This window comes from Gorilla gorilla, chromosome 23, assembly GCF_029281585.2.
Source record: "Gorilla gorilla gorilla isolate KB3781 chromosome 23, NHGRI_mGorGor1-v2.1_pri, whole genome shotgun sequence".
NCBI classification, from domain to species: Eukaryota; Metazoa; Chordata; class Mammalia; order Primates; family Hominidae; genus Gorilla; species Gorilla gorilla.
In genome coordinates this window covers 20,090,444-20,101,159 of record NC_086018.1, presented here as the reverse complement: position 1 = coordinate 20,101,159, position 10,716 = coordinate 20,090,444, and positions in this window count along the sequence as shown.

Genomic DNA, 10,716 nt, shown 5'->3' with positions numbered 1-10,716 from the left:
ATGGGTAGGGAGTTACCAGGAGAGCTGATGGTTTTAAAAGTGTCTGGGGCCAGGCACAATGGCTTGCGCCTATAATCCCAGCACCTTGGGAGGCCTAGGTGTGCAAATCACTTGAGGTCAGGAGTTCGAGACCAGCCTGGTCAACATGGTAAAACCCCATCTCTACTAAAAATATAAAAACTAGTCGGTCTTGGTGACGCATGCCTGTAATAACAGCTACTCGGAGACTGAGGTAGGAGGATCACTTGAACCTGGGAGGCAGAAGCTGCAGTGAGCGGGGATCACGCCACTGCACTCTAGCCTGGGCAGCAGAGTGAGACTCCATCTCAAAAAAAAAAGTATTTGGAAGTTCACCCTCCCCAGCTCTTCTCACCTGCCACCTTGTGAACAAAGTTCTTGCTTCCCCTTTGCCTTCTACCGTGATTGTAAGTTTCCTGAGGCCTCCCCAGCCATGTGGAACTGTGAGCCAGTTAAACCTTTTTCTTTTATAAATAAGGTATTTCTTTATAAAGAAACAGTGCGAAAACAGATTAATGCATATGTGTTCTCATTAAGAATATGTTAATTTTAGGAGTAATTTTTATGCAACAATAGACACCTAAGGCACTTTATGCTTAATAGAATCTATTTAATTCAGGTTCATGAACTCTAAACTATAATAATAACTATGTTTAAAGATTGGCTCACAAAATTCCAGAGAATTTAAATACTGGACTCTGGATATGTCTGAATATTTTTTAAATTTTTAATTCTCACAGTCTGTCGATTAATCAGGATTCCAGCTAGAAATTGATGATTTCCCCAGAAAAATTAGATATATTTGATGCCCATGAGAAAGAGTGGGTGTGTTCAGCTCAACTCTTCCCTGTGGAGCCATTTTGGAAACTTCCATACTATGGGGAGATCGTCCACCTGTAGGGTGTTTCCAGGACAGGGACTCAGTGATGTGAGAGGAGGAGGATCCTGAGAGGGCACCAAGTCTGTCACTCAAATACTCCCTAGCTCGGCAACCTGAGGTATTAGGGCAAACAGGATGGACCCTACACACACACACACACACACACACACATTTCTTCCTCTTTGTTTTCGTTGCTTTAAAACATCTTTGGAGCTTTACACAGTGGTTGCTGCTTCCACAAAAGATGTACATGAATAACCCAGCAAGGTGGGCTATCTTCACTAGAGCGGGGTGTTCACAGAGCAGTGGTCCTTTATCATTGAAGAGGACGTCATTTCTGAAGAACTGAATCCAGGCTGTGCTGCACAATGTGGGAAGTGGAGGCATTCAACGTAAGGATTTACATTGACAGACTTTAGTGCATACAAAAATAAAAATAAATAATAAAGTGAGGATCATCCAGAGAAGTATGGGGACTGCACTAGGCAGGCATTTCCCTGCCGGTATGTACTTCCTGTTAAAGAGCTAGAAGTAGTTTCCAATTCAGAGAGGACATCCGTCATACGAGTAAAGAAGAAGCTGTCATATCCCAGAGAGTCAACAAGAGAGGAGGTTTCCTTTGGGAATTAATGATGGAAAAGGAGAGGAGCTGACAGAGAAGTGAATTCTCAAGGCCCTGTTGCAGGAAGCCCCTGGCACAGGGTGAGGAAGCATCTTCAGAGCAAGGAGGGGGCCTGAGAGCCCAGGGCAGGTTTTGGTCTCAGTTCTCCAGGAACTTGGACCACTATGGAAAGTGTAACTACTTGAATATAAGCTGCAGTGATAATTAGCCTCAACCTCAGACTTGAGCCCAGAGATGGTCAGGGAAGCCATGTTGCCAGACTTGGAGCCTGAGAAGAGGTCAGAGATCCCTGAAGGCTGAGTATTGACATTGTAAATCAGGAGTCTGGAGGTAGTGCTGAGACGCTTTTGGTACCAGAAGACATGATCATAATCCCCAACGTCACTGCTGGTTCCAGTGCAGGAGATGGTGACCGACTGTCCAGGAGCCCTGGACACAAAAGGAGGCTGAGTCAGGGCAGATTGGGCCCAGGACCCTGGAAAGAGGGAGAAACACACTCTACTGGGTCAGTACTGGGTCCAGTGACCCTGAGGAGCAGGAGCAGAAGACCAAGCATCAGCTCAGAGGTCCCCAAGGCCGTTTCCCTGGAGGTGTCACCTGTGCCCTGAGTGAGGAGGGTGAGGAGGAGCAGAGCCCAGGCCATGGTGGAGATGTCCCGAGAGCGCTGCCTCGAGACCCCAGCACCGGGCCTGCCTCTAGCCCTGTCTTATCCCCCCGCCTCAGAGGAGGGCAGGGCCTCCATGCAAATCTGTGTCCTGAGCTCCTCTCCTCACCCCACCCTCACCTGGGCCTGGGCTCAGAGACTTCTGCTTCCCTGTGAGGCTCAGCCGAGGGTATTAATCCAGCCTAGGCATGGATTTCCTGAGACTGAACCCATGAGAGTGCCCAGGACATCAGGCCAGTCCAGAGATATCCTAACCCTCACTAATGCAGGAGCTCCAGGCTGAGGAAACCAGGACTTCTCCTTTGTGCTGTGAGGAATGAAAGTGAGGACAGGTTGCTCCCAGGCCGGCTGGGAAAGTTCAATCACTCCTCCTCCCAGAGACTTCAGACAGTGCTGGAACTTCTCATTTCCCTCATCCCCTGCCCAGCCATCTTGGTCCTCTCAGCTAAGGTGGGTTCTAAGCACTGCTACATCCCCTACCCCTGCAGTGGTTTAAAGCTGGGGCCTGACATGTTGAACTAGGACCATTAATGGTGCTTCTAAAAAGGAATTCACTGGGCCACAACAGATTTGGAGCACTGCTTCCTAGTACCTTTAGAGATATTCAAGGGTAAGTAGCTCTTGGGATTTCTTTTTTTTTTTTAATGGCTTTTTATTAATGAGCAGTTGTTCATAGTTAATCATAAAGTCACATTCTTTTTTTTTAAGATTCAGGGACTTTTTTTTTTTTTGAGATGGAGTCTCGCGCTGTCACCAGGCTGGAACACGGTGGTGCCATCTCGGCTCACTGCAACCTCCAACTCCCTGGTTCAAGCAGTTCTCCTGCCTCAGGTTCGCGAGTAGCTGAGATTACAAGCACGAGCCACCACACCCAGCTAATTTTTGTATTTTTAGTAGAGACGGGGTTTCACCATGTTGGCCAGGATGGTCTCGATCTCCTGACCTTATGATCCACCCTCCTTGGTCTCCCAAAGTGCTGGGATTACAGGTGTGAGCCACCGCACCCGGCCAATTCAGGGACTTCTTAAAGGTCAGGATAAACTTTACCAGTCATCTTCTCCAACCTAGTCCCCTGCTGTCCCCTGGTGGCCTCAGATGGTTCATCTCAAGCACCAAGACACAATTCTAAGTGAGAGATAGAAATACCTGGTTTGGTCGCACTCCAACCTGCCTTTTTCTCCTCCCAGCTCAGGACCAGGCCCTCGATCCATGCTAATCTTGACCCTTTTCCTCTGACTTTTTCCATGATGAATGTGTCCTCTGCCATACCAGGTGGCTAAGATACTCGTTCTCAGGACCGTTTTGCTTGTGCTAGAATGGCTTTGTCAAAGGTACATGAGGTGTCTTAGCTCCAGGCTGAGAAAATGTTAGATGTAAAATGAACTAACCTCAGTATAAGCACTGGGTGAGAAAAATGGTATGAGAAAAGACCACCTGGGTTCTCAAAATGTCTTCTTACATGCACAGGGTATATTCTCCAGGAGAGAGCTCATGTTTGGTCACAAAACAAGTCTTAAGAAACTTAAGGAGAATTAAATCATTCCAAAAATCTTTTTTTACAAGAAGAAATGAATCTGGAAATTAATAACAGTAAAAAAATGGAAAAATTCACAAATAGGCAGAAATCAAACATCACATGTTGAACAAGCATTGGGTCAAAGAGGAAAACCAAAGGGAATTTTAAAAATATCTTCAGACAAATGAAAATTAAAACACAGCACACCAAACCTATAGGATGCAGTAAAAGCAGTGCCAAGTGGGAAGTTTATGGAGATAAGCAAACATTAAAAAAGAAGAAAGATCTCAAATAAGCAACCTAAAATTATAACTCAACGAACTAGAAAAAGAGGAACAAACTAAGCCCAAACTGAGCAGAAAAAAATGAAATAATAAAGATTACAGCAGAAATAAATCAAACAGATAATAGAAAAAAACAAAACTAAGAGATGGTTTTTTGAAAAATTAAACAAAGTTGACAAATCCTTAGCTACACTGTGAAAAAAGAGAGAAGACTCAAATAAAATCCAAAATGAAAAAAGGAGCTATTACAACAGATGTCTCAGAAATAAAAAGGCTCACACCTGTAATCCCAAAACTTGGGAGGCCGAGGCAGGTGGATCTCTGGAGCCCAGGAATTCAAGACCAGCCTGGGCAACACAGTGAGGTCACATCTATACAAAAAAAAAAAAAAAAAGAAAGAAAGAAAAGAAAAGAAAAGAAAGAAAGAAAGAAAGAAAGAAGGAAATTATCCAGGCATGGCGGTGCATGCCTGTAGTCCCAGCTACTCAGAAAGCTGAGGTGGGAGGATTACTTGAGCCTGGGAGGTTGAGGATGCAGTGAGCTGTGGTCAAGCCTCTGTACTCTAGCCTGGGTGACAGAGAAAGACCCTGTCTCAAATAAATAAATAGGATCATAAGGGACTATTTTGAAAAATTATACACCAAGCTAGATAAATTAAAAGACATAAATAAATTCCTAGAAACAGTCAACCTAAAAAAAAAAAAAGCAAATCAAGAAAAAATACAAAGCCTGAACATACCAATAACAAAGAAGGAGATTGACTCAATAATCAAAAATATCTCAACAAAGAAAAGCCCAGGACCAGATGGCTTCATAGCTGAATGTTCTACCAAACATTCAAAGATGAGTTAATATTAATTCTTCTTAAAGTCTTCCAAAAAATAGAAAAGGGAACACTTCCAAAATTGTTTTATGAGGTCAGGATCACCCTGATACCAAAACAAAGCAAAGACAACACCAGAAAAGAAAAAAAACTGCAAGCCGGTCTACCTCTGATAAACATTAACAGATATTAAATGCAAAAATTCTCAGTAAAATACTAGCAAACCAAATTCAACAGTATGTTAAGAAGATCATACATCAGGAACAGGTGGGGTTTATCCCTGGATAAAAGGATGATTCCGCATGTGCAAGGATGGTATAGCACATCCACAGGCTGAAAGATTCACACACACACACACACACATGATTATATCCACAGATGTACAAAAGGCATGTGGCCAAATTCAACATCCATTCATGATTTTAAATGAAGATGAAGAAGGAGGAGGAGGAGGAAAGAAAGGAAAAGAAAAGGAAGGAAAGGAAAAAAGGAAAGGAAAAGAAAAGAACTCTCAACAAAATAGTGATAGGCCGGGCACAGTGGCTCATGCCTGTAGTCCCAGTATTTTGAGAGGCTAAGGCAGGAGGATCGCTTGAGCCCAAGAGTTCAAGACCAGCCTGGGCAACATAGCAAAATTAATCTCTATTATAAAATAAATATTAAAAAAAAACAAAAATAAAATAAAATAGGTACAGAAGAAACTTACCACAACACAATAAAAACCATATGTGAAAAGCCCACAACTAACATCATAATCAATGGGAAAAAAACAGAAGCTTTTCCCCTAAGATCCCACACAAGGCAAGATGCCCCCTCTCCACTTTTTTTAATTCAACATTGCACTGGAATCCCTAACCAGAGAAATTAGACAAGAAAAAGAAATGAAACGCATCCAAATTGGAAAAGAAGGATTAAAATCCTAATCTTTGTGTGCAGATGACATAAACATAAGTGTAGAAAAACCTAAAGACTCCACAATAACAAAAAGTCTGTTAAAACTAAATTAAGTAAATTTGAAAGATAAAAAAATCAACATACAAAAATTGATGACGTTTCTACACACAGACAGTAAATATATGAAAATAAAATTAAGAAAGCAATCACATTTACAAAAGGAATTAGTACTTAGGAATAAACTTAACGAAGGAGGTGAAAGAGTTTTACACTGGAAATTATAAAACACGGATGAAGAATGTTAAAGAAGATACAGATAAATATCAAGACATCTCGTGTTTATAAATTGGAAGAACTAATATTCTTAAATGTTCATACTACCCAAAGTGATCTCCAGATTCAATGCTAGACCTATCAATACACAAATGTCATTCTTTATAGAAATAGAAAAAATAGGCCAGGCATGGTGGCTCACACCTGTAATCCCGGCACTTTGAGAGGCCGAGGCAGTGGATCACTTGAGGTCAGGAGTTCGAAACCAGCCTGGCCAACATGGTGAAACCCCGTCTTACCAAAAATATAAAAAATTAGCCAGGTGTGTTGGCACGTGCCTGTAATTTATCAAAAAGATAAAAGATAACAAATGTTGGCAAGGATGTGGACCGAAGAAACTCTTGTACACTGTTGAAAGGAATGTAAACTAAACAGCCATTGTAGAAAATGTATGGGGATTCCTTAAAAAATTAAAAATAGAACTACCATATAATCCAGCAATACCAATTCTTGGCATATCTCAAAAGAAAATGAAATCAGAATCTTGAATAGATATCTGTTCTCCCATGTCTTTTGCAACATTATTCACAATAGCCAACACATGGAAACAACCTAAATTTCTGATGACAAATGAATGGATAAAGAAAATGTGGTGCATGCACACACATACATACATACATACACACACACACACACACACACACACAAATATTGCCAAGTTTTAAAAAATAAAGGAAATCCCGTCATTTGCAACAACATGGATAATGCTGGAGGACATTATGTTAACTGATATAAGCCAGAAACAGAAAGGCAAATACTGCATGATCTTATTTGCGTGTAGAATCTAAAATATTCAAACTCATAGAACCAGAGAGTAAAATGGTGGGTGTCAGGACTGGGGAGGGAAAAGGGAAATGGGGAGATGTTTATCAAAGGGTACAAAAGAGTACAGTTACACGAGATGAGTAAGTTCTAGATAGTTAATGCACCGCAATGTGACTATGGTTAACAATATTGCATTATTTACTTTAAATTTGCTAATTTGGTAGATTGTAAGTGTTCTCACCAAAAAAAAAAAAAAGAAAGAAGATGATAATTATGTAAGGTTATTTTATGTGAATTAGATTGTGATTTCACACAATTATTGCTGTAATTTCACAACAAATATATCAATGTACAACAAATGTATTAATATATCAAGTTGTATACCATAAATATATAGAATTTTTATTTGTCAATTATATATCAATAAAGCTGAAAATAATAGTGAAAGAAAAACATTGCATGAAGGAGACACAGCTCACTAGATTTAAGAATGACCTAATGGAATGCAGAACAGGAATTCTAGTGTTTAAGGGTCTGAAAGACGAGGACTAGAGTCAGGATTAGACTAAGGGCGCCAGCTCTGGAGACCTCTCATCAGTGCCTGTCTGTCTATCACACAGAACATGGGACTTTTCTTTGTCTTGCTCCATTGTACACATTGAGGCCACCTCAGCTCAGAGCTGTGTGCCTTCATGAGGGTCCCCCATCCACAGAGAGATGCTTAACCTAGTGTGTTTTTCTAGAAAGAGATGGATATGAGTTTAAAACACTAATCAGGGCTGACTGATCTTTGCCAGATTAAAAATGGAAATGTCCACTCAGGAAACAGGATAGGGATTCTATGGAGGTAAACGTTCTTGGAGGACTATTTGTTGTTGTTTGTAACACATGACAGACACTTGCAAGAGCACCAGAAGGTGAAGCCAAAGGAGCAATGAGCTAAGTGGTGGCACTGGGGCTTGGTGGACAAGGAGATGGGTGATTGGGGAAATGACAGTTTTGAATGTAAGACCCTTGTTTCACTATGTATGCTTTAAACATTTATGTGCTATATTATATTAAACAATAGTTGAGATAATGTTTATAATTTGAGATAATATTAAAATGGTAATGGTCAGTGACCGGCTCAGAAATCCATCTGGGTGCGTGTGTTGGAGCCAGTAGCCCAGATCACTGTAAAGAGAAATTTTCCTGCAAGAAACAGACATCTGAACTTTACCAGGAGCTGCTTTGTCCTCAGTTCCAAGGACACAGTGAGAAAATGGCCTCTATGAGGAAGCAGACAGTCATTAGACACCAAATCTGCCAGCACACTGATCTTAAGACTTCCCAGCCTCCACGAGTGTAAGAAATACATTTCTGTTTTTATAAGCCACCAGTTTAAGGTATTGTGTTATAGCAGTCCAAAGGTATGTGGATAATAACCAATGTACTTTTTAAAAATATGTGGCTGGTCTTGATGGCTCATGCCTGTAATCCCAGCACTTTGGGAGACCGAGGCGGGTGGATCACGAGGTCAGAAGTTCGAGACCAGCCTGGCCAACACGGTGAAACCCTGTCTCTACTAAAAATGCAAAAATTAGCTAGGCATGATGGCACATGCCTGTAATTCCAGCTACTCGGGAGGCTGAGGCACAAAAATCACTTGAACCCGGGAGTCAGAGTTTGCAGCGAGCCAAGATTGTGCCACTGCACTCCAGCCTGGGCAACAGACCGAGACTCTGTCTCAAAAAATAAAATAAAATATATAATCTGCTTAATTGAAGTTTACATGTTTTAAGGTTTAATGATGATTATAATTTAAAAGTGGCTCACAAAATCAAAGAAAATAAAAAAATGGCTAGAGAACACCCTGCAGGTTTAAAAAATTAATTCTCATGGTTATGAGATTAAATGAGATTCCAGCTAGAAACAGTATTGGCTCACCTTGAAAATAAACTACCCATAGAGTCCTTGAGGAACAGGAGACCCATCCACCAGATAAGCTTTCCTGTGGATCATTTAGGAAAGAGCCCATGCTAACAGGGAGACAGTCTAAATACAGGACTGTTTCCAGGACAGGGGTTTAATGATCTGCAAAGAACAATGTTCTCGCAAAGAACAATCACTCAAATGTGCCCTGGCTAAGCCCCCATAGATAGACATCGGGTCAAAGACAAAGGAACTCTGAGAAATAAAAACAAGGCCGGGCACGGTAGCTCATGTCTGTAATCCCAGCACTTTGGGAGGCTGAGGTGGGCAGATCACCTGAGGTCAGGAGTTCAAGACCAGCCAGGCCAACATGGTGAAACCCCATCTCTACATTAGCTGGGCATGGTGGCGCGTGCCCATAGTCCCAGCTACTCAGGAGGCTGAGGCAGGAGAATCGCTTGAACCCGGGAGGCAGAGGGTGCGGTGAGCTGAGATTGCACTATTGCACTCCAGCCTGGGCAACAAGAGCAAAACTCTGTATCAAAAAAATAAATAAAAACAAAGTTAAAAAAAAAGAAACCAAATAAATAAAACCCTTTACTTTTATGCTCACTCTCTCAACATCTTCAGATCTTCTCTCAGTTGCTGTTGCTTTGGGAAGAGACCTGCAGAGGAACAAATAACCCAGCAAAGACAGCCATCCTTACTACAGCGTGGTGGATACGGAGTTGAGTAAGACGTTATTTCTGGAGCACAGACCCAGGCCAGTCAGCACAGTGTGGGAGATGGAGGCATTTAATGTGAGGGTTTCATAGAAAACTGCAGAAATGGTACTGAGCAGATGGATCCTATTGCTCTGTCCCTGCCATTGAAAAGTTGGAAAGAGTCACCATGCGGGACCATATCACACAGGAAAAGAAGAAGCTGCCGTTGTCCCTAGACAATTAACCAGAGAGCATGTTTCTTTTGCATTTCATTGTTGGAGGGGAGAGGGGCTGAGAGTGGATGAAATTCTCAAGGCCATGTTGCATGAAGCCCTCTTCTGCCCAGGGTAAGGAAGCACCTTCATAGCGAGAGAGAGCCTGAGAGACCAGGGCAGGTTTTGGTCTCATTACGCATGAACTTGGACCACTGTGGAAATTGTAGCTGCCTGCATATGAGCTGCAGTAATAATCAGCCTCGTCCTCAGCCTGGAGTCCAGAGATGGTCAGGGAGGCCGTGTTGCCAGACTTGGAGCCAGAGAAGCAACCAGGGGCCCCTGAGGGCCAATTACCGACATCATAAATCATGAGTTTGGGGGCTTTGCCTGGCTGCTACTGGCACCAGGAGACAAGGTCATAACCCCCAATGTCACTGCTGGTTCCAGTGCAGAAGATAGTAACCTACTGTCCAGGAGACCTGGACACTGAGCGAGGCTGAGTCAGAACAGACTGGGCCCAGGACCCTGGAAAGAGGGAGAAATACACTCTGGTGAGTCAGTGCTGGGCCCAGGTGAGTCTGAGGAGCAGGAGACCAAAGATCAGCCCAGAGGTCCCCAAGGCCCCTTCCCTGGAGGCGTCACCTGTGCCCTGAGTGAGGAGGGTGAGGAGGAGCAGAGCCCAGGCCATGGTGGAGACGTCCCGAGAGAGCGCTGCCTCCTGAGACCCCAGCGCTGGGCCTACCCCCAGACTTGTCTTATCCCCTCTGCCTCAGAGGAGGGCGGGGCCTCCATGCAAATCTGCACCCTGAGCTCCTCTCCTCACCCCACCCTCACCTGGGCCGGGCTCAGAGACTTCTGCTTCCCTGGACAGCGGGGCTCAGCTGAGGAGATTAAAACTTGTCTATTCTGATGGTAGGAACTTGATTCCTTTGTACCTAATTTCCTCAAGAGAGAAAGATCTGCTGAAGTCCCTCATCTGAGTGAGCTCCTGGCCCTCAGTGTCTCTGCTGTGTTGTGCCTGTGTCTCTGTGAACCTCCAGGCCTGGGCCACGCCGTGGTGCCCTCTGTTTGGCACCCACCTCCAGGC